Source organism: Schistocerca gregaria, chromosome 6 (assembly GCF_023897955.1).
Source record: "Schistocerca gregaria isolate iqSchGreg1 chromosome 6, iqSchGreg1.2, whole genome shotgun sequence".
In the NCBI taxonomy this organism is placed as follows: Eukaryota; Metazoa; Arthropoda; class Insecta; order Orthoptera; family Acrididae; genus Schistocerca; species Schistocerca gregaria.
The window spans coordinates 19,908,293-19,932,004 of NC_064925.1; the positions used below are offsets into that span (position 1 = coordinate 19,908,293).

A 23,712-nucleotide genomic window follows, 5' to 3' on the forward strand; every position below is an offset into this window, starting at 1 on the left:
TTTATATTATCTATTTTTACTTCTTTATTGATTTATTTTGCTGGTGTTTATGTTTTTTCTTCTAAATGTAAACATTTATTAATGGTTCTTTTGAGATTAGAATATATTGTTCTTTCTTTATTTATGTTAGTTATTGTTTTTCTTATTGAGTTTGATTATGATTATTTTTTTCCTGTTATTTTTTTAGTTTTTTCTCTTTGTGAGGGTGCTTTAGGTCTTTCTATTTTAGTTTCAATAATTCGTTCTCATGGTAATGATTTTTTTAATTCTTTTGGTTTATCTTTATGTTAAAGTATTTATTTATAACTATTTTTTTGATCCCTCTTTGTTTATTAAATAATTGTTGATGGTTGGTTCATTCTTTAATGTTTCTGTCGGGTTTTGTATTTATAATTTGTGTTTATTCATATGCTGATTTGAATATAATTAGATATTATTATGGTATTGATTATTTTTCTTTTAGTTTAATTTTACTTAGTTTTTGGATTTGTTCTTTAATAATCACTGCTAGAGGTTCAGTTTATTTAAGTTCATATCATTCTAATTTTTTTGTTTTTATGGTTTTGATTTTAATAATTATGCTTTATTGTTCATTTGCTAGATTAAGTCTTCTTTCTTTTTATATTTTTTTATGAGGCTAGATTAGTTCCTACTTTACTTTTAATTTTGGGTTGGGGTTATCAACCTGAGCGTTTGCAGGCTGGTGTTTATTTAATTTTTTATACTTTGGTTGCTAGATTACCTTTATTATTAGTTTTATTTAAGGTTTATCATTTTTCTAATACTTTATATTTTCCTTTATTGGTTGATTTTGGTTCTTATTATTTTATGTTTTATGTATTTATAATTTTGGCTTTTTTAGTTAAGATACCTATGTTTTTGGTTCTTTTATGACTTCCTAAGGCTCATGTAGAGGCCCCTATTTCAGGTAGAATAATTCTTGCTGGTGTTTTATTAAAGTAAGGTGGTTATGGTATTTTTCGTGTTATAAAGGTTATTTCTTATTTGGGTTTAAAGTTTAATTATTTTTGATTGTCTTTAGGTTTATCTGGGGGTGTTATTGTAAGATTTATTTGTTTTCATCAGGTTGATTTAAAGTCTTTAATTGCATATTCTTCTGTTGCTCATATAAGAATGGTTATTGGTGGATTGATGACTATGAATTGATGAGGTTGTGTAGGTTCTCTTTCTCTAATGGTTGGTCATGGTTTATGTTATTCTGGTTTATTTTGTTTATCTAATATTATTTATGAACGTTTAGGTAGACGAAGATTATTAATTAACAAGGGTATAATTAATTTGATGCCAAGAATGGCTTTATGATGATTTCTTTTAAGATCATCAAATATGGCTGCTCCTCCTTCTTTAAATTTGGTAGGTGAAATTAGATTATTAAATAGAATTATATCTTGATCTTCTTTTAGATTCTTTGCTTTGATTTTTTTATCTTTTTTAGAGCTGTTTATACTTTGTATATATATTCTTATTCTCAGCATGGGAATTATTATTCTGGTGTTTATACTTGTTCTCTTGGTTATTTTCGTGAATATCATCTTTTACTTTTACATTGATTGCCTTTAAATATTCTCTGTTTAAAGGGTGAATATTTCTTTGTTTAGTTTGCTTAAGTATTTTAATTAAAAATATTGTTTTGTGGAATCAATGATATGAAGTTTTTCATCTTAGGCCGTGAATTTATTTTCTATTTGTTCTTTGAGTTTTTTTCTTTGTTTATTTCGAGAACTATAATTTTTATTTTAGGTATTTATTATTTAATAATTGATTATAGAGTTTTTGTTGAGTGAGAGCTTTTCAATTTAAATGGTTCTATAGTTGTTATAACTTTAATTTTGGATTGAATATCTCTTATTTTTATATCTTTTGTTATATATATTTCTTCTTTGGTTATTTATTATAGAGAGGATTATATATCTGGTGAAAAGAATATAAATCGTTTTATTATTATTGTTTTAATATTTATTCTTTCTATAGGTTTTTTAATTATTAGTCCTAATTTAATTAGAATTTTATTAGGTTGAGATGGTTTAGGTTTAGTTTCTTATTGTTTAGTTATTTATTATCAAAATGTAAAATCTTATAGTGCTGGTATATTAACTGCACTTTCTAATCGTATTGGTGATGTTGCTATTTTAATTTCTATTGCATGAATGTAAAATTTTGGTGGTTGAAATTATATTTATTATTATGATTTTATTTCTAATTATTTTGAAATAAAGCTCATTACTATATTAATTGTTTTAGCAGCTATAACTAAGAGAGCTCAGATTCCTTTCTCTTCATGACTTCCTGCTGCTATAGCAGCTCCTACTCCTGTTTCTGCTTTAGTTCATTCTTCTACTCTTGTTACTGCTGGTGTTTATTTATTAATTCGTTTTAGACCAATATTGGATACTTATAATTGTGGTTGATTTTTACTTTTAATTGGTTGTATAACTATATTTATGGCTGGACTGGGCGCTAATTTTGAGTTTGATTTAAAGAAGATTATTGCTCTTTCTACTTTAAGACAACTTGGTTTAATAATAAGAATTTTGGCTATAGGTTATCCAAAGCTTGCATTTTTTCATTTATTGGCTTATGCTTTATTTAAGGCATTATTATTTATATGTGCAGGTTCAATAATTCATAATTTGAAGGATTCTCAGGATATTCGTTTTATAGGATCAATTGTTAATTTCATACCTTTAACTTCAGTTTGTTTTAATGTTTCTAGTTTATCTTTGTGTGGAATACCTTTTTTAGCGGGATTTTATTCAAAGGATTTAATTCTTGAGATGGTTTGTTTAAGATGAATTAATTGTTTAATTTTTTTTCTTTATTTTTTTTCTACTGGTTTAACTGCTTCTTATTCTTTTCGTTTGTTTTATTATTCAATATCTGGTGATAATAATTTTTATTCTAGATTTTCTTTTGATGATAAGGGTTATTATATTTCATTTGGAATAATTGGTCTATTGTTTGTTGCTGTTTTTGGTGGTAGTCTTTTATCTTGATTAATTTTTCCTATTCCTCATGTGATTGCTTTACCTTATTATTTAAAGTTTTTAACTATTACAGTTGTTATTTTAGGTGCTTATTTAGGTTATCTTATTTCTAATTTTGATTTTTCTAATAATTTATTTTCTTTAAGTATACTTTCTTTTGTTAGATTTGCGGGTTCTATATGATTTATACCTTTTCTTTCAACTAAGTTTATTAGATATATTCCTTTAAAAATAGGTTATTATTCATCTAAGTCATTTGATTATGGTTGAGGTGAATTACTTGGTGGTCAAGGTTTATATAGATTATTTATTTATTTAATTGGTTATATTCAAGGTTGATATGATTCTAATTTCAAGATTTATCTTTTAACTTTTATTTTTTGAATATTTATTTTGGTAATATTGTTTTTCGTTTACTTAAATAGCTTATAATTAGAGCGTGACACTGAAGATGTTAAGGAAGTATTTTTACTTTTAAGTATTTATAAATATAGATATATTATTTTTACAGTGAAAATGTAATGTTTTATTTAAACTATATAAATTTTAGAAATGTTAACGGAGTTTAACCGCTAATATAAAAAGTTAGCAGCTTTCATATTGGCTTTACATTTCCTTAATTGGAACTATTATAGTTCAATTATATTATTAACAGTAATACGCCTCTTTTTGGCTTCAATTAATAAGAATAAGGGTAGTACATACCAATCTTCCAGGTCGAAACTGACTGCAATATTTCGCTTCTTATTCTATTTAAGGTTGATTGATAATATCAATACGTTTTGAATGCAACCCAAATGTTATATTTAACTACAACCCTTTATTCTGCTCATTGTAATGCTCCTTGGTTTCATTCATGGTATAGTCCTCCTAATAGAACTAGAATAAAAAATATTGTTGATACTGTTCAGATTATAATGTCTGAAGTTTTAAAAATAATTACAATTGGTAGAATTAGTGCAATTTCTACATCAAAAATTAAAAAGATTACTGCGATTAGGAAGAATCGTATTGAGAATGGTATTCGTGCTGATCTTTTTGGATCAAACCCACATTCAAATGGTGATCTTTTTTCTCGATCATTAATTAATTTTTTTGATAGTGTTGTTGCCAGGATTATAACAATTATTGGAATAATAAATCTAATGAAAACTCTTGTTGATAGAATTAGAATTGTTTTTCTTGATTTATATCAAGCTTTCTGATTGGAAGTCAAATGTACTATTTATACTAGAAAAACAATTATCTACCTTATCAATAAATAGAGATATATAAGAATAATCATACTACGTCTACGAAGTGTCAGTATCATGCTGCTGCTTCAAATCCAAAGTGATGTCTTGGTGAAAATTGATTTATTGAGTGTCGAAGTAGACATGTTGATAAAAAGATTGTTCCAATAATTACGTGTAAACCATGGAATCCTGTTGCAACAAAGAATGTTGATCCATAAACTGCATCTGCAATGGTAAAAGGTGCTTCTCAATATTCATATGCTTGAAGTATTGTAAAGTATAGTCCTAATAACACTGTGAAGAATAATCCTTGTAGTGCTTGAGTATGATTAGATTCCATTAAACTATGATGTGCTCATGTTACTGTTACTCCTGATGCTAAAAGAATAGCTGTATTAAGTAATGGAATTTGTATAGGGTTAAAGGGTTGAATTCCTATTGGAGGTCATAGTATTCCTAGTTCAATTGTTGGTGCTAATCTTCTTCTAAAGAATGCTCAAAAAAAAGAAACGAAAAATAATACCTCTGATGCAATAAATAAAATTATTCCTCATCGTAATCCAATTGATACAAATCCTGTATGTAATCCTTGATATGTTCCTTCTCGTACTACATCTCGTCATCATTGAATTATAGTTAGTAGGGTAATTCCAAATCCAATTATGAATAAGTTAATATTAAATAGGTGGAATCATTTTGCTAGTCCTGATACTAGGACTATTGCTCCAATTGCTCCTGTTAATGGTCAAGGTCTATAGTCTACTAAGTGGAATGGGTGGTTTGAGTGAGTTGTTAACATAGGTTTAATATACTTCTCTAGAATATAGAGTTCTTAGAATTGAGAAAACATAGGCTTGAATTATTGCTACTGCTGATTCTAGAATTAATAGAAGTATTTGTCCAATAATTAGTAATGAGATTAAGTTTATTGCTATAGATGGTCCTGTGTTTCCTAATAAGGTTAATAATAAGTGTCCTGCAATTATATTTGCTGCCAACTGTACTGCTAATGTACCTGGTCGAATAACATTACTAATTGTTTCAATTAGTACTATAAATGATATTAATGCAGGCGGTGTACCTTGTGGTACAAGGTGTGTAAATATATAATTAGTATGGTTAATTCATCCAAATAATATAAATCTTAGCCATATAGGTAGGGCAATTGCAAATGTTAATGCTAAATGTCTTGTTCTAGTAAAAATATAAGGGAATAATCCTATGAAATTGTTAAATAATATTATAATAAAAATTGAGATGAAAATGAATGTTGTTCCATTAAATGATTTTGGTCCAAGAAGTGTTTTAAATTCATTATGTAAGGTTAAATTTAGTTTATTTCAGATAATGTTAATTCGTGATGGTGTAAGTCAAAATAGTGATGGGATTAATAATAGTCCTAGAAATGTTCTAGTTCAATTTAATGATAAATTAAAGATGTTAGTTGATGGGTCAAATGTTGAGAATAGATTTGTTATCATTTTCAATTTAAGTTTTTTATTTCAATTGTTCCTTTTTCTGCTCTTTTAATAAGTTTAGGTTTAAATGAGAAGAAGTTTATTTGATTAAACAAGATTAATGTAGCTGAAAATATAATGAATAGTGAGAATCATATAAGAGGGGATATTTGAGGGATTTGGATATAATTTCCCCATCAGAAGTAGTCGTTAATTTACTATTATTTGGTTTAAGAGACCATTACTTACTTTCAGTCATCTGATGAATTTCAAGGTGTTCTAATTTTTTTTAGTTACTTTAGATTGACACTCTAATGTTATTTATTTTAACTAACTCCTTAAATATATGATTAGTATGGTTAATTCATCCAAATAATATAAATCTTAGCCATATAGGTAGGGCAATTGCAAATGTTAATGCTAAATGTCTTGTTCTAGTAAAAATATAAGGGAATAATCCTATGAAATTGTTAAATAATATTATAATAAAAATTGAGATGAAAATGAATGTTGTTCCATTAAATGATTTTGGTCCAAGAAGTGTTTTAAATTCATTATGTAAGGTTAAATTTAGTTTATTTCAGATAATGTTAATTCGTGATGGTGTAAGTCAAAATAGTGATGGGATTAATAATAGTCCTAGAAATGTTCTAGTTCAATTTAATGATAAATTAAAGATGTTAGTTGATGGGTCAAATGTTGAGAATAGATTTGTTATCATTTTCAATTTAAGTTTTTTATTTCAATTGTTCCTTTTTCTGCTCTTTTAATAAGGTTAGGTTTAAATGAGAAGAAGTTTATTTGATTAAACAAGATTAATGTAGCTGAAAATATAATGAATAGTGAGAATCATATAAGAGGGGATATTTGAGGGATTTGGATATAATTTCCCCATCAGAAGTAGTCGTTAATTTACTATTATTTGGTTTAAGAGACCATTACTTACTTTCAGTCATCTGATGAATTTCAAGGTGTACTAATTTTTTTTAGTTACTTTAGATTGACACTCTAATGTTATTTATTTTAGCTAACTCCTTAAATTATCTTAGATAATCACTTAATAAATAAATTTACTGAAGTTCTTTCAATTACAATTGGTATAAATCTGTGGTTTGCTTCACAGATTTCTGAGCATTGTCCAAAGAATAATCCAGGTCGATTTATTGTGAATGTTCCTTGATTTAACCGACCTGGCGTTGCATCAATTTTAACCCCTAATGCAGGAACTGCTCATGAGTGTAGAACATCTGATGCTCTTGTTAATACTCGTACTTCTGTATTTATTGGTAGGATTGTTCGGTTATCTACATCTAGTAGTCGGAATCCATCATTTTCTAGGTCTTGTTCTGGTGTTATATAAGTGTCAAATTCTACGTCTATGAAGTCTGAATATTCATATCTTCAATATCATTGTCGTCCAATGGTTTTAATTGTAATTATTGCATCTACTGAATCATCAAGTAAATATAATAGTCGTAATGATGGAAGGGCAATAAAAATTAATGTAATTGCTGGTAAAGCTGTTCAGATTGTTTCAATTAAATGTCCATGAAGTATATTACGTTTAGTATAGGCAATAAATAATATATAACTTAGGGCATAACCTACAATTACTGTAATTAATAATAATACGACCATAGTATGATCATGAAAGAATGATAATTGCTCCATTAATGGTGAAGCTCCATCTTGAAGAGATAAATTTGATCATGTTGCCATTAATAAATATTTTCTAATAAAAGGTCAAACCTTTATTTGTAGAGCTTAAATCTACTGCACTAATCTGCCATATTAGAATATAGAGATTAATGGTAATTCTGAGTAACTATGTTCTGCAGGACGGTTATTTTGTAGTCATTCTGTTGATCTTCTTATGTTAGCTCTAAATATAATTGCTCGGTTTGTAATCATTCTTTCTCATATAATTACAATGAATATAATGATTCCTACAATAGAAATTGTAGACCCAATTCTTGATACTACGTTTCATGATGTATATGCGTCTGGGTAGTCAGAGTATCGTCGAGGTATTCCTGCTAATCCTAGGAAGTGTTGAGGAAAGAATGTTAAATTTACTCCAATGAATATAATTGTAAATTGGATTTTTAATCATGTATTATTTATAGTTAATCCTGTAAATAGTGGATATCATTGAATGACACCTCGTATAATTGCAAATACTGCTCCTATAGATAATACATAATGAAAGTGGGCTACTACATAATATGTATCATGTAATACAATATCAAGTGATGAATTTGCTAATACTAATTCTGTTAATCCACCAATTGTAAATAGGAAAATAAATCCTAGAGCTCATAATAATGGTGGATTGAACTTGAATTTAGTTCCATATAATGTAGCTAATCATCTAAATACCTTAATTCCTGTAGGTACAGCAATAATTATTGTTGCTGATGTAAAATATGCTCGTGTGTCAACATCCATTCCTACTGTAAATATATGATGTGCTCATACAATAAATCCTATTAGTCCAATTGATAGTATAGCATAAATTATACCTAATGTTCCAAATGATTCAATTTTTCCTCTTTCTTGACATACAATATGTGAAATAATTCCGAACCCCGGTAGAATTAAAATATAAACTTCTGGGTGTCCAAAGAATCAAAATAGATGTTGATATAGAATTGGGTCACCCCCTCCTGCAGGGTCAAAGAATGATGTATTTAAATTTCGATCTGTTAATAATATAGTAATAGCTCCTGCTAAAACTGGAAGTGAAAGAAGGAGAAGTAATGCTGTAATAGCTACAGATCATACAAATAAAGGTGTTTGATCTAAAGTTATACTTTCTGATCGTATATTAATTGCTGTTGTAATGAAATTCACTGCACCAAGAATAGATGATACACCTGCTAAGTGCAGTGAAAAAATAGCTAGATCTACAGATGCACCCCCATGTGCAATAGCTCCTGCTAGAGGAGGGTAAACTGTTCATCCTGTACCAGCACCATTATCTACTATAGAAGATGTAAGAATAAGGGTTAGTGAAGGTGGTAGTAATCAAAAACTTATATTATTTATTCGTGGAAATGCTATATCTGGTGCACCAATTATTAGTGGAACAAGTCAATTACCAAATCCACCAATTATAATAGGTATTACTATAAAGAAAATTATTACGAATGCGTGAGCTGTAATAATAACATTATAAATCTGGTCATCCCCAATTAGAGATCCGGGTTGGCCAAGTTCAGCATGAATAAGTATTCTTATTGATGTTCCTACTATTCCTGCTCATGCTCCAAATATGAAGTATAAAGTACCAATGTCCTTATGGTTTGTTGAGAATAATCATTTTTGCGGTAAGATGGCTGAATTTTAGGTGGTAGACTGTAAATCTAATTATGAGATGTTTTCTCTCTTATCATATTTAGGTCTTATATTCAATTATGATTCTAGACTGCAATTCTAGAGGTGTAAAATTTTACTAAGGCCTAAAAGATTATTCTTTTAATTATAACTTTGAAGGTTATTAGTTTGATTAACTTAAGTCCTTAGTATAATGAAATTAAGGTTGATGTTGAAATCAATCCTATTGTTGAAATTATTACTGTTATAGGAAGAATGATTCTTGATATTTGGGACTTTATCTTTATAGATCACGAATTTTCTGTGTATGATATAATTAGAGCTGAGAATCTAATACGTATATAGTAGTAGAGTGTAATTGTAGTTAATACAACTATAATAGTTATAATAGTTGTTATATTGTTTTCTATTAATGATTGTATTACAATTCATTTTGGTAAGAATCCAAGGAATGGTGGTAGTCCACCTAAAGATAATAAAGATAAGAATATTATGAATTTAATTTCGGTTTTTATATTTCTGGCTGAGTAAATTTGATTTATGAAAAATAAATTTATTTGCTTAAATAATAAAACTATAATTAATCTTAATAGTGAGTAAATAATGAAGTATAGTTCTCAGATGTTTTCTCTGACTGTTAATGATCTAATTATTCGACCTAAATGTCTGATTGATGAATATGCTAAAAGTTGTCGTAAGGATGTTTGATTTAAACCTCCTATTGCCCCAATAATAATTCTTAAGATAATAATTGTTCAAATAAAAGTTCTTAATTGAATACAATAAGATAAGACCATTATTGGGGCGATTTTTTGTCATGTTATTAATGTTAAACAATTATTTCATCTTGATGCTCCTATAACTTCTGGAAATCAGAAATGGAAAGGTGCAGCTCCAATCTTTAATAATAGTCTAGATCTAATTATTATTGATGGGATAAATTCTGTTTCCCATCCCATGGGATATTTTATTTGAATCAGCAAAATTGAAAATAATAATATTGTCGATGCTATTGCTTGGACAATAAAATATTTAATTGATGATTCATTTATTATTATATTTTTATTTCTTGTTAGGAGCGGAATAAATGAAAGTAAGTTGATCTCAAGTCCTATTCAAACCCCAAATCAGGAATTTGATGAAATGGACAGGATCATTCCTATCATTATGTTGATAGGAAGAGAAGTTTTGTAGAGTTGTTGGTCATTAAAAAGGAGAGGATTGATACCTCTATACATGGGGTATGAACCCATTAGCTTGTTTAGCTTACCTTTTTACATTAAGGTGTATGATGCACGTTAGTTTTTGATACTAAAGGAGGTAGTTTAATTCTATCTTATGTAATTTTAAGGAAGGTAATTTTATTTACTTTATTTACCCTATCAAGGTAACCCTTTAATCAGGCACTTCATTTATTTAATATATAAATCGAAAGTTTTTTTTTGAAATTCTTTTATGTATTATTTTGTTTAATTAGGATTAATTTATCCTGCTCATTTTATTTTTATATATATATATATAATAAATAATTTATATTAATATATTACATTTAATTTAAATTAAAGTAATATAAGTTCATCTTACCATTATCAATTGTTTATTTTAATGCAATTATTTACCTAGGATTATAGCTACTTATGTTTTTAGCTTAAAATAGGTTATTATTATATAATATATATAATAATATGTAATTTAATATTTAATATTATTATAATTGGATATAATAAATAAAATTATTAATTTAAATATAAAATATTATAATTAATATAAATAATTATATTAATTATAATAATATAATAATGTAAATTATCTATAATTAGATTATTTAACTAATATATATGAAGGTTAACTTAATATAAAAAAAAGAATTCATATTAATAACATATTATATTAAATTACATAATTGTATAAAATATATTTATTATATTATTTAATCTTTCTTTATTTATTAGTGAAAAGAAAGATTAAATAAGAAAGAATATAATACATTTATTGCTATACATGTTCCATATTAATCTCTAATTATATATAATAGAGAAGTTGTTGTGGTCATACATAGGGGAGTTTCTTTTTTTTTGTTAATGTTTGTGGTTTTTTTCTTTTTTTTCTTTAAATATTTGAATCTTTTATTTTTTCCTGAATTAATAGATTTAAAATTTTCTTATTTTTTATTTTTAAAAGTTTTATTCTTGCTTGTTTATTCACTTTTTCTTTGTATTATATGTAAGTTTTGTTAGACTAAATGTTCTTTTTGCAGTAATTTGATTTAATTATCAAGTGATTTTGGATTTAGCAATTGATTTAGTATCGGCATAATTCGTGCCAGCAGCCGCGGTTATACGATTGATACAAGTGAATATTATTGGTTAAAACAGTTGTTTATATTATTAGGGTTGAAATATAAATTTGTAAGGTGAAATGTTAAAATTTATTTGTGGCCCTTTTTATGAATCTGTGAAATTTAAATAATAAACTAGGATTAGATACCCTATTATTTTAAATGTTAATTATATTTACCAGGGTACTATTAGTTAAGGTCTTTAAACCCAAAGAATTTGGCGGTATCTCATTCCATTCAGAGGAACCTACCCCATGATTGATAATACACGATTTACTCTACTTAATTTATTTGTTTGTATATCTCCGTTATCAGAGAATCTTTTTAGAGTTATAATTCTCAAGATTTATAATTATAAAATATTTCAGGTCAAGGTGCAGCTTATAGTTAAGAGGAGGTGGGTTACAATAGATTTTTGTTTATAACGGATTTGATAGTTTTTTAAGTAGATTTTATTTATTGTACCTTTTGTATCAGGGTTTATCAAAATTTTAGTATTTATTTTACTTGTCTCGATTTGGGTTGATTTATAAATAATTTATAGTTAATGTATCATAATTATTATTAAATTATTTATAGAAATGAGATGTTAATCGATTCCCAAGATATCTAGTTTCTTAAGAAAAAATTTAATTTTTTAAAGTTATTTGTTTTTATTTAATTTTTTAAGTAAAAATATTAACTTATTTATTCTTTAAGGGATAAGCTTTGAAGTTAATAACCTATAATTTATTTTATAGAAATATATAATAGTAAGCTTTAAACCAGCTATCTTTAAGATTACGTTTTAGTTCATTATTTTTTATTTTGATTTTATAAATATTTTAGGTTTTTTATTAAGATTATTAATTTAATTTTAAAATTTTTGTAATAATGATAGAATTAGTATATTTATTTGTATGAAATTTTTACCTTGTGAACTTATTATAAGGAACTAGGCAAAATTGATTTCCGCCTGTTTATCAAAAACATGTCCTCTTGTTTATATTTTGAGGTCTGGCCTGCTCACTGAGCGTATTTTTAAAGAGCCGCGGTATTTTGACCGTGCAAAGGTAGCATAATCATTAGTCTCTTAATTAGTGGCTGGAATGAATGGCTTGACGAGAAATCAACTGTCTCTTAATAAATTTTTGAATTTAACTTTTGAGTCAAAAGGCTTAAATTCTTCTTTAGGACGAGGATACCCTATAGAGCTTGACATTTTACTTTTATATAGTTTTTTGTTTGTCTTTCTATATTTAATGATGATGTTTTGTTGGGGTGACATGAAGAATAGATAAACTCTTCATTATTATATCATTTATTTATGTTTGTTATTTTGATCCATAATTTATGATCATAAGATTAAGTTACCTTAGGGATAACAGCGTAATTGTTTTTGAGAGCTCATATCGACAAAGCAGATTGCGACCTCGATGTTGGATTAAGAAAAATTTTGGGTGCAGGAGCCCAATGATTAGGTCTGTTCGACCTTTAAATTCTTACATGATCTGAGTTCAGACCGGCGTGAACCAGGTCGGTTTCTATCCTAAGATTGTTAATCCATATTAGTACGAAAGGACCATATGGTTAAAATATTTTTTGTTATATTGATTAATATTAATTTATTTACTATTTTGACAGATTAATGTGTTGAATTTAGAATTCATTTATGTAGATTTTTTCTACAAATAGTATTGATACTTTATGATTTATTTATATTTATTTTGAATTTTCTTTTATTGGTTATTTGTGTTTTAATTAGTGTTGCCTTTTTAACTTTATTAGAGCGTAAGGTTTTAGGTTATATTCAGATTCGAAAGGGTCCAAATAAGGTAGGTTTTGTTGGAATTCCTCAGCCATTTAGAGATGCTATTAAGTTAATTTATAAGGAGCAGCCAATTCCTATTATATCTAATTACCTACTTTATTATTTTTCCCCTGTTTTTAATTTAATGATTTCTTTAGCCGTTTGAGTAATTTTTCCTTATTTAACTTATATGTGTTCTTTTTCTTATGGATTTTTATTTTTTTTATGTTGTACTAGATTAGGTGTTTATACTGTTATAATTGCTGGTTGATCTTCTAATTCAAATTATTCATTATTAGCTTCTCTTCGTTCTGTTGCTCAAACAATTTCTTATGAAGTTAGTTTAGCTTTAATTTTATTGTCTTTAATTATTTTAATTGGTAGTTTTAATATGTTTGATTTTATAAACTATCAGCTTTATTGTTGATTTATTATTATTTCTTTTCCCTTAGCTTTAGCTTGTTTTGCTTCTTGCTTAGCTGAAACTAATCGTACTCCTTTTGATTTTGCTGAAGGGGAATCTGAGTTAGTTTCAGGACTTAATATTGAGTATGGTGCGGGTGGTTTTACTTTAATTTTTTTAGCTGAATATACTAGAATTGTCTTCATAAGAATGTTATTGGCTTTAATTTTTTTGGGCGGTGATTTTTATTCTTTTATATTTTTTATTAAGCTTGCTATTATATCTTTTGGTTTTATTTGGGTTCGTGGAACATTACCACGGTTCCGTTATGATAAATTAATGTACTTAGCTTGAAAAAGTTTTTTACCTTTATCTTTGAATGTTTTTATTTTCTTTGTTGGTTTAAAGATTTTATTTATCTCATTCGTTTAGTGAAATTTTTTGAGAAAAGTTAATAGAAGAGTTAAACTTCTAATGTTATGTTTTCAAAACATATGCTTTTCCTAAGCTAATTAACTTTATTCCTTAATTAATTTATCTCATGCGTTTGCGACATGGACATTAATTAAGAAATATGTGAAGTAAATAATTGTTAAGATTTGACATGTTATAATATAAGGTTCTTCAACAGGTCGTTTACCAATTCACGTTAGTAAGCATACAACAACTACTATAATTCAGAATAAAATTTGATTAATAGGGTAAAATTGAATGCCTCGGAATGGTGTTTTATTATAAATTGGTAAAATTATTAAGATTCTAATTGATAAAAATAATGCAATAACACCTCCTAACTTATTAGGGATAGATCGTAGAATTGCATATGCAAATAGGAAATATCATTCTGGTTGAATGTGAACTGGTGTTACTAATGGGTTGGCAGGTACAAAGTTATCTGGATCTCCTAATAGGTAAGGATTAATTAAACATAGTATAATTAATAATGATGTTATTATTACAAATGTAATAGAATCCTTAAAGGTAAAGTATGGATGGAATGGAATTTTTTCAATATCTCCATTTAGTCCAAGAGGATTATTAGATCCTGTTTGGTGAAGAAAAAATAAATGAATTGCTGCTATAGCAGCAATAATAAATGGTAATACAAAATGGAATGTGAAGAATCGATTTAATGTTGCATTATCAACAGCGAATCCTCCTCATACTCATTGGACTAAATCTGTTCCTAAGTATGGGATTGCTGATAATAAATTAGTAATTACTGTTGCACCTCAAAAAGATATTTGGCCTCAGGGTAAGACATATCCTATAAATGCAGTTGCTATAACTAAAAATAAAATCACTGTACCAATTATTCAGGTATGTATATATATATAAGATCCATAGTAAATTCCCCGTCCTACATGTAAGTAAATACAAATAAAAAATATAGATGCTCCATTTGCGTGTAAGGTTCGGATAATTCAACCATTATTTACGTCTCGGCAGATGTGTACTACACTACTGAATGCTATTTCAATATTTGATGTATAATGTATAGCTAAAAATAGTCCAGTTACGATTTGAATTACCAAACATAACACTAATAGGGATCCAAAATTTCATCAAAATGAAATATTTGTTGGGGCAGGTAAGTCAATTAAAGAGTTATTAATAATTTTAATTAAAGGATGTCTTAATCGTAAGGGTTTATTCATTAGTAATTATCTTATTTTACGAATAGGTCCCTGATTAATATTGGTGATTTTAACAACTGCTAGTAGTGCTAAAAATAAATAAATTATTATTATTATTGTAATAATGAATGTTGGTCTATTATATAATTTTTCTAAAGATATTGTTATTTCTTGATAATTGATTGAATTATCAATATTTATAGTTTCGGTGTTTTTGAAAAAGTCTATAAATATAGATATATCTAGAATAATTAATATTAATATGATAAATACTCACATTATTAATGTAATAATTATAGTGATTGATTTAGGCTGAAATATTTCGTTTGATGCAATTCTTGTAATGTAAATAAATAATACTAGTATACCACCAAGAAATGTTAAAAATAAAATATATGATAATCAATATCTTTCTATTATTGTTCCTGTTATTAATCCAACTAGGAAGGTTTGAAGGATAATAAAAAGCATTATTGATATTGGGTGTCTTAATTTAATAAAATTAATATTTATTACATTTGATAATGATATAATTATTATTTTGATCATTTCAGGGGTTAGTTTATTTAAAATACCGGTTTTGGGGACCGATGATGGAAGCTTTTCCACCTCTGAAGTTTTAAAAGTGGGGGCTGGACTTATTTCCGGTTTACAAGACCGGCGTTTTTTTTAAACTATTAAAACTAATGTTTATATTCTCTATTTTTACTTCTTTATTGATTTATTTTGCTGGTGTTTATGTTTTTTCTTCTAAACGTAAACATTTATTAATGGTTCTTTTGAGATTAGAATATATTGTTCTTTCTTTATTTATGTTAGTTATTGTTTTTCTTATTGAGTTTGATTATGATTATTTTTTTCCTGTTATTTTTTTAGTTTTTTCTGTTTGTGAGGGTGCTTTAGGTCTTTCTATTTTAGTTTCAATAATTCGTTCTCATGGTAATGATTTTTTTAATTCTTTTGGTTTATCTTTATGTTAAAGTGTTTATTTATAACTATTTTTTTGATCCCTCTTTGTTTATTAAATAATTGTTGATGGTTGGTTCATTCTTTGATGTTTCTGTCGGGTTTTGTTTTTATAATTTGTGTTTATTCATATGCTGATTTGAATATAATTAGATATTATTTTGGTATTGATTATTTTTCTTTTAGTATAATTTTACTTAGTTTTTGGATTTGTTCTTTAATAATCACTGCTAGAGGTTCAGTTTATTTAAGTTCATATCATTCTCATTTTTTTGTTTTTATGGTTTTGATTTTAATAATTATGCTTTATTGTTCATTTGCTAGATTAAGTCTTCTTTCTTTTTATATTTTTTTTGAGGCTAGATTAGTTCCTACTTTACTTTTAATTTTGGGTTGGGGTTATCAACCTGAGCGTTTGCAGGCTGGTGTTTATTTAATTTTTTATACTTTGGTTGCTAGATTACCTTTATTATTAGTTTTATTTAAGGTTTATGATTTTTCTAATACTTTATATTTTCCTTTATTGGTTGATTTTGGTTCTTATTATTTTATGTTTTATGTATTTATAAGTTTGGCTTTTTTAGTTAAGATACCTATGTTTTTGGTTCATTTATGACTTCCTAAGGCTCATGTAGAGGCCCCTATTTCAGGTAGAATAATTCTTGCTGGTGTTTTATTAAAGTTAGGTGGTTATGGTATTTTTCGTGTTATAAAGGTTATTTCTTATTTGGGTTTAAAGTTTAATTATTTTTGATTGTCTTTAGGTTTATCTGGGGGTGTTATTGTAAGATTTATTTGTTTTCGTCAGGTTGATTTAAAGTCTTTAATTGCATATTCTTCCGTTGCTCATATAAGAATGGTTATTGGTGGATTGATGACTATGAATTGATGAGGTTGTGTAGGTTCTCTTTCTCTAATGGTTGGTCATGGTTTATGTTCTTCTGGTTTATTTTGTTTATCTAATATTATTTATGAACGTTTAGGTAGACGAAGATTATTAATTAACAAGGGTATAATTAATTTGATGCCAAGAATGGCTTTATGATGATTTCTTTTAAGATCATCAAATATGGCTGCTCCTCCTTCTTTAAATTTGGTAGGTGAAATTAGATTATTAAATAGAATTATATCTTGATCTTCTTTTAGATTCTTTGCTTTGATTTTTTTATCTTTTTTTAGACCTGTTTATACTTTGTATATATATTCTTATTCTCAGCATGGGAATTATTATTCTGGTGTTTATACTTGTTCTCTTGGTTATTTTCGTGAATATCATCTTTTACTTTTACATTGATTGCCTTTAAATATTCTCTGTTTAAAGGGTGAATATTTCTTTGTTTAGTTTGCTTAAGTATTTTAATTAAAAATATTGTTTTGTGGAATCAATGATATGAAGTTTTTCATCTTAGGCCGTGAATTTATTTTCTATTTGTTCTTTGAGTTTTTTTTTCTTTGTTTATTTCGAGAACTATAATTTTTATTTTAGGTATTTATTATTTAATAATTGAGTATAGAGTTTTTGTTGAGTGAGAGCTTTTCAATTTAAATGGTTCTATAGTTGTTATAACTTTAATTTTGGATTGAATATCTCTTATTTTTATATCTTTTGTTATATATATTTCTTCTTTGGTTATTTATTATAGAGAGGATTATATATCTGGTGAAAAGAATATAAATCGTTTTATTATTATTGTTTTAATATTTATTCTTTCTATAGGTTTTTTAATTATTAGTCCTAATTTAATTAGAATTTTATTAGGTTGAGATGGTTTAGGTTTAGTTTCTTATTGTTTAGTTATTTATTATCAAAATGTAAAATCTTATAGTGCTGGTATATTAACTGCACTTTCTAATCGTATTGGTGATGTTGCTATTTTAATTTCTATTGCATGAATGTTAAATTTTGGTGGTTGAAATTATATTTATTATTATGATTTTATTTGTAATTCTTTTGAAATAAAGCTCATTACTATATTAATTGTTTTAGCAGCTATAACTAAGAGAGCTCAGATTCCTTTCTCTTCATGACTTCCTGCTGCTATAGCATCTCCTACTCCTGTTTCTGCTTTAGTTCATTCTTCTACTCTTGTTACTGCTGGTGTTTATTTATTAATTCGTTTTAGACCAATATTGGATACTTATAATTGTGGTTGATTTTTACTTTTAATTGGTTGTATAACTATATTTATGGCTGGATTGGGCGCTAATTTTGAGTTTGATTTAAAGAAGATTATTGCTCTTTCTACTTTAAGACAACTTGGTTTAATAATAAGAATTTTGGCTATAGGTTATCCAAAGCTTGCATTTTTTCATTTATTGGCTCATGCTTTATTTAAGGCATTATTATTTATATGTGCAGGTTCAATAATTCATAATTTGAAGGATTCTCAGGATATTCGTTTTATAGGTTCAATTGTTAATTTCATACCTTTAACTTCAGTTTGTTTTAATGTTTCTAGTTTATCTTTGTGTGGAATACCTTTTTTAGCGGGATTTTATTCAAAGGATTTAATTCTTGAGATGGTTTGTTTAAGATGAATTAATTGTTTAATTTTTTTTCTTTATTTTTTTTCTACTGGTTTAACTGCTTCTTATTCTTTTCCTTTGTTTTATTATTCAATATCTGGTGATAATAATTTTTATTCTAGATTTTCTTTTGATGATAAGGGTTATTATATTTCATTTGGAATAATTGGTCTATTGTTTGTTGCTGTTTTTGGTGGTAGTCTTTTATCTTGATTAATTTTTCCTATTCCTCATGTGATTGCTTTACCTTATTATTTAAAGTTTTTAACTATTACAGTTGTTATTTTAGGTGCTTATTTAGGTTATCTTATTTCTAATTTTGATTTTTCTCATAATTTAATTTCTTTAAGTATACTTTCTTTTGTTAGATTTGCTGGTACTATATGATTTATACCTTTTCTTTCAACTAAGTTTATTAGATATATTCCTTTAAAAATAGGTTATTATTCATCTAAGTCATTTGATTATGGTTGAGGTGAATTACTTGGTGGTCAAGGTTTATATAGATTATTTATTTATTTAATTGGTTATATTCAAGGTTGATATGATTCTAATTTCAAGATTTATCTTTTAACTTTTATTTTTTGAATATTTATTTTGGTAATATTGTTTTTCGTTTACTTAAATAGCTTATAATTAGAGCGTGACACTGAAGATGTTAAGGAAGTATTTTTACTTTTAAGTATTTATAAATATAGATATATTATTTTTACAGTGAAAATGTAATGTTTTATTTAAACTATATAAATTTTAGAAATGTTAACGGAGTTTAACCGCTAATATAAAAAGTTTGCAGCTTTCATATTGGCTTTACATTTCCTTAATTGGAACTATTATAGTTCAATTATATTATTAACAGTAATACGCCTCTTTTTGGCTTCAATTAATAAGAATAAGGGTAGTACATACCAATCTTCCAGGTCGAAACTGACTGCAATATTTCGCTTCTTATTCTATTTAAGGTTGATTGATAATATCAATACTTTTTGAATGCAACCCAAATGTTATATTTAACTACAACCCTTTACTCTGCTCATTGTAATGCTCCTTGGTTTCATTCATGGTATAGTCCTCCTAATAGAACTAGAATAAAAAATATTGTTGATACTGTTCAGATTATAATGTCTGAAGTTTTAAAAATAATTACAATTGGTAGAATTAGTGCAATTTCTACATCAAAAATTAAAAAGATTACTGCGATTAGGAAGAATCGTATTGAGAATGGTATTCGTGCTGATCTTTTTGGATCAAACCCACATTCAAATGGTGATCTTTTTTCTCGATCATTAATTAATTTTTTTGATAGTGTTGTTGCCAGGATTATAACAATTATTGGAATAATAAATCTAATGAAAACTCTTGTTGATAGAATTAGAATTGTTTTTCTTGATTTATATCAAGCTTTCTGATTGGAAGTCAAATGTACTATTTATACTAGAAAAACAATTATCTACCTCATCAATAAATAGAGATATATAAGAATAATCATACTACGTCTACGAAGTGTCAGTATCATGCTGCTGCTTCAAATCCAAAGTGATGTCTTGGTGAAAATTGATTTATTGAGTGTCGAAGTAGACATGTTGATAAAAAGATTGTTCCAATAATTACGTGTAAACCATGGAATCCTGTTGCAACAAAGAATGTTGATCCATAAACTGCATCTGCAATGGTAAAAGGTGCTTCTCAATATTCATATGCTTGAAGTATTGTAAAGTATAGTCCTAATAACACTGTGAAGAATAATCCCTGTAGTGCTTGAGTATGATTAGATTCCATTAAACTATGATGTGCTCATGTTACTGTTACTCCTGATGCTAAAAGAATAGCTGTATTAAGTAATGGAATTTGTATAGGGTTAAAGGGTTGAATTCCTATTGGAGGTCATAGTATTCCTAGTTCAATTGTTGGTGCTAATCTTCTTCTAAAGAATGCTCAAAAAAAAGAAACGAAAAATAATACCTCTGATGCAATAAATAAAATTATTCCTCATCGTAATCCAATTGATACAAATCCTGTATGTAATCCTTGATATGTTCCTTCTCGTACTACATCTCGTCATCATTGAATTATAGTTAGTAGGGTAATTCCAAATCCAATTATGAATAAGTTAATATTAAATAGGTGGAATCATTTTGCTAGTCCTGATACTAGGACTATTGCTCCAATTGCTCCTGTTAATGGTCAAGGTCTATAGTCTACTAAGTGGAATGGGTGGTTTGAGTGAGTTGTTAACATAGGTTTAATATACTTCTCTAGAATATAGAGTTCTTAGAATTGAGAAAACATAGGCTTGAATTATTGCTACTGCTGATTCTAGAATTAATAGAAGTATTTGTCCAATAATTAGTAATGAGATTAAGTTTATTGCTATAGATGGTCCTGTGTTTCCTAATAAGGTTAATAATAAGTGTCCTGCAATTATATTTGCTGCCAACCGTACTGCTAATGTACCTGGTCGAATAACATTACTAATTGTTTCAATTAGTACTATAAATGATATTAATGCAGGCGGTGTACCTTGTGGTACAAGGTGTGTAAATATATGATTAGTATGGTTAATTCATCCAAATAATATAAATCTTAGCCATATAGGTAGGGCAATTGCAAATGTTAATGCTAAATGTCTTGTTCTAGTAAAAATATAAGGGAATAATCCTATGAAATTGTTAAATAATATTATAATAAAAATTGAGATGAAAATGAATGTTGTTCCATTAAATGATTTTGGTCCAAGAAGTGTTTTAAATTCATTATGTAAGGTTAAATTTAGTTTATTTCAGATAATGTTAATTCGTGATGGTGTAAGTCAAAATAGTGATGGGATTAATAATAGTCCTAGAAATGTTCTAGTTCAATTTAATGATAAATTAAAGATGTTAGTTGATGGGTCAAATGTTGAGAATAGATTTGTTATCATTTTCAATTTAAGTTTTTTATTTCAATTGTTCCTTTTTCTGCTCTTTTAATAAGGTTAGGTTTAAATGAGAAGAAGTTTATTTGATTAAACAAGATTAATGTAGCTGAAAATATAATGAATAGTGAGAATCATATAAGAGGGGATATTTGAGGGATTTGGATACAATTTCCCCATCAGAAGTAGTCGTTAATTTACTATTATTTGGTTTAAGAGACCATTACTTACTTTCAGTCATCTGATGAATTTCAAGGTGTACTAATTTTTTTTAGTTACTTTAGATTGACACTCTAATGTTATTTATTTTAGCTAACTCCTTAAATTATCTTAGATAATCACTTAATAAATAAATTTACTGAAGTTCTTTCAATTACAATTGGTATAAATCTGTGGTTTGCTCCACAGATTTCTGAGCATTGTCCAAAGAATAATCCAGGTCGATTTATTGTGAATGTTCCTTGATTTAACCGACCTGGCGTTGCATCAATTTTAACCCCTAATGCAGGAACTGCTCATGAGTGTAGAACATCTGATGCTCTTGTTAATACTCGTACTTCTGTATTTATTGGTAGGATTGTTCGGTTATCTACATCTAGTAGTCGGAATCCATCATTTTCTAGGTCTTGTTCTGGTGTTATATAAGTGTCAAATTCTACGTCTATGAAGTCTGAATATTCATATCTTCAATATCATTGTCGTCCAATGGTTTTAATTGTAATTATTGCATCTACTGAATCATCAAGTAAATATAATAGTCGTAAAGATGGAAGGGCAATAAAAATTAATGTAATTGCTGGTGAAGCTGTTCAGATTGTTTCAATTAAATGTCCATGAAGTATATTACGGTTAGTATAGGCAATAAATAATATATAACTTAGGGCATAACCTACAATTACTGTAATTAATAATAATACGACCATAGTATGATCATGAAAGAATGATAATTGCTCCATTAATGGTGAAGCTCCATCTTGAAGAGATAAATTTGATCATGTTGCCATTAATAAATATTTTCTAATAAAAGGTCAAACCTTTATTTGTAGAGCTTAAATCTACTGCACTAATCTGCCATATTAGAATCTAGAGATTAATGGTAATTCTGAGTAACTATGTTCTGCAGGAGGGTTATTTTGTAGTCATTCTGTTGATCTTCTTATGTTAGCTCTAAATATAATTGCTCGGTTTGTAATCATTCTTTCTCATATAATTACAATGAATATAATGATTCCTACAATAGAAATTGTAGACCCAATTCTTGATACTACGTTTCATGATGTATATGCGTCTGGGTAGTCAGAGTATCGTCGAGGTATTCCTGCTAATCCTAGGAAGTGTTGAGGAAAGAATGTTAAATTTACTCCAATGAATATAATTGTAAATTGGATTTTTAATCATGTATTATTTATAGTTAATCCTGTAAATAGTGGATATCATTGAATGACACCTCCTATAATTGCAAATACGGCTCCTATAGATAATACATAATATTAGATAAACAAATAAACCAGAAGAACATAAACCATGACCAACCATTAAAGAAAGAGAACCTACACAACCTCATCAATTCATAGTCATCAATCCACCAATAACCATTCTTATATGAGCAACAGAAGAATATGCAATTAAAGACTTTAATCAACCTGACGAAAACAAATAAATCATACAATAACACCCCCAGATAAACCTAAAGACAATCAAAAATAATTAAACTTTAAACCCAAATAAGAAATAACCTTTATAACACGAAAAATACCATAACCACCTAACTTTAATAAAACACCAGCAAGAATTATTCTACCTGAAATAGGGGCCTCTACATGAGCCTTAGGAAGTCATAAATGAACCAAAAACATAGGTATCTTAACTAAAAAAGCCAAACTTATAAATACATAAAACATAAAATAATAAGAACCAAAATCAACCAATAAAGGAAAATATAAAGTATTAGAAAAATCATAAACCTTAAATAAAACTAATAATAAAGGTAATCTAGCAACCAAAGTATAAAAAATTAAATAAACACCAGCCTGCAAACGCTCAGGTTGATAACCCCAACCCAAAATTAAAAGTAAAGTAGGAACTAATCTAGCCTCAAAAAAAAAT

The 23,712-nt window shown here is 27.0% G+C and overlaps 1 long non-coding RNA gene across 2 annotated transcripts in view; it reads left to right on the forward strand.

Annotated features, from left to right (window-relative positions):
- The window catches only part of LOC126278644 (uncharacterized), a 325,715-nt gene that overhangs the window by 23,032 nt on the left and 278,971 nt on the right, over positions 1-23,712 (forward strand). Inside the window, exon 1 of one of the 2 annotated variants that reach the window (XR_007550756.1) lies at positions 12,113-12,423. The exons of the other annotated variant lie outside the window; for it this stretch is intronic. This is a non-coding gene — a long non-coding RNA (uncharacterized LOC126278644). Of the gene's footprint in view, positions 1-12,112; positions 12,424-23,712 lie in introns of those variants that run through there. 2 annotated transcript variants of the gene reach the window in all.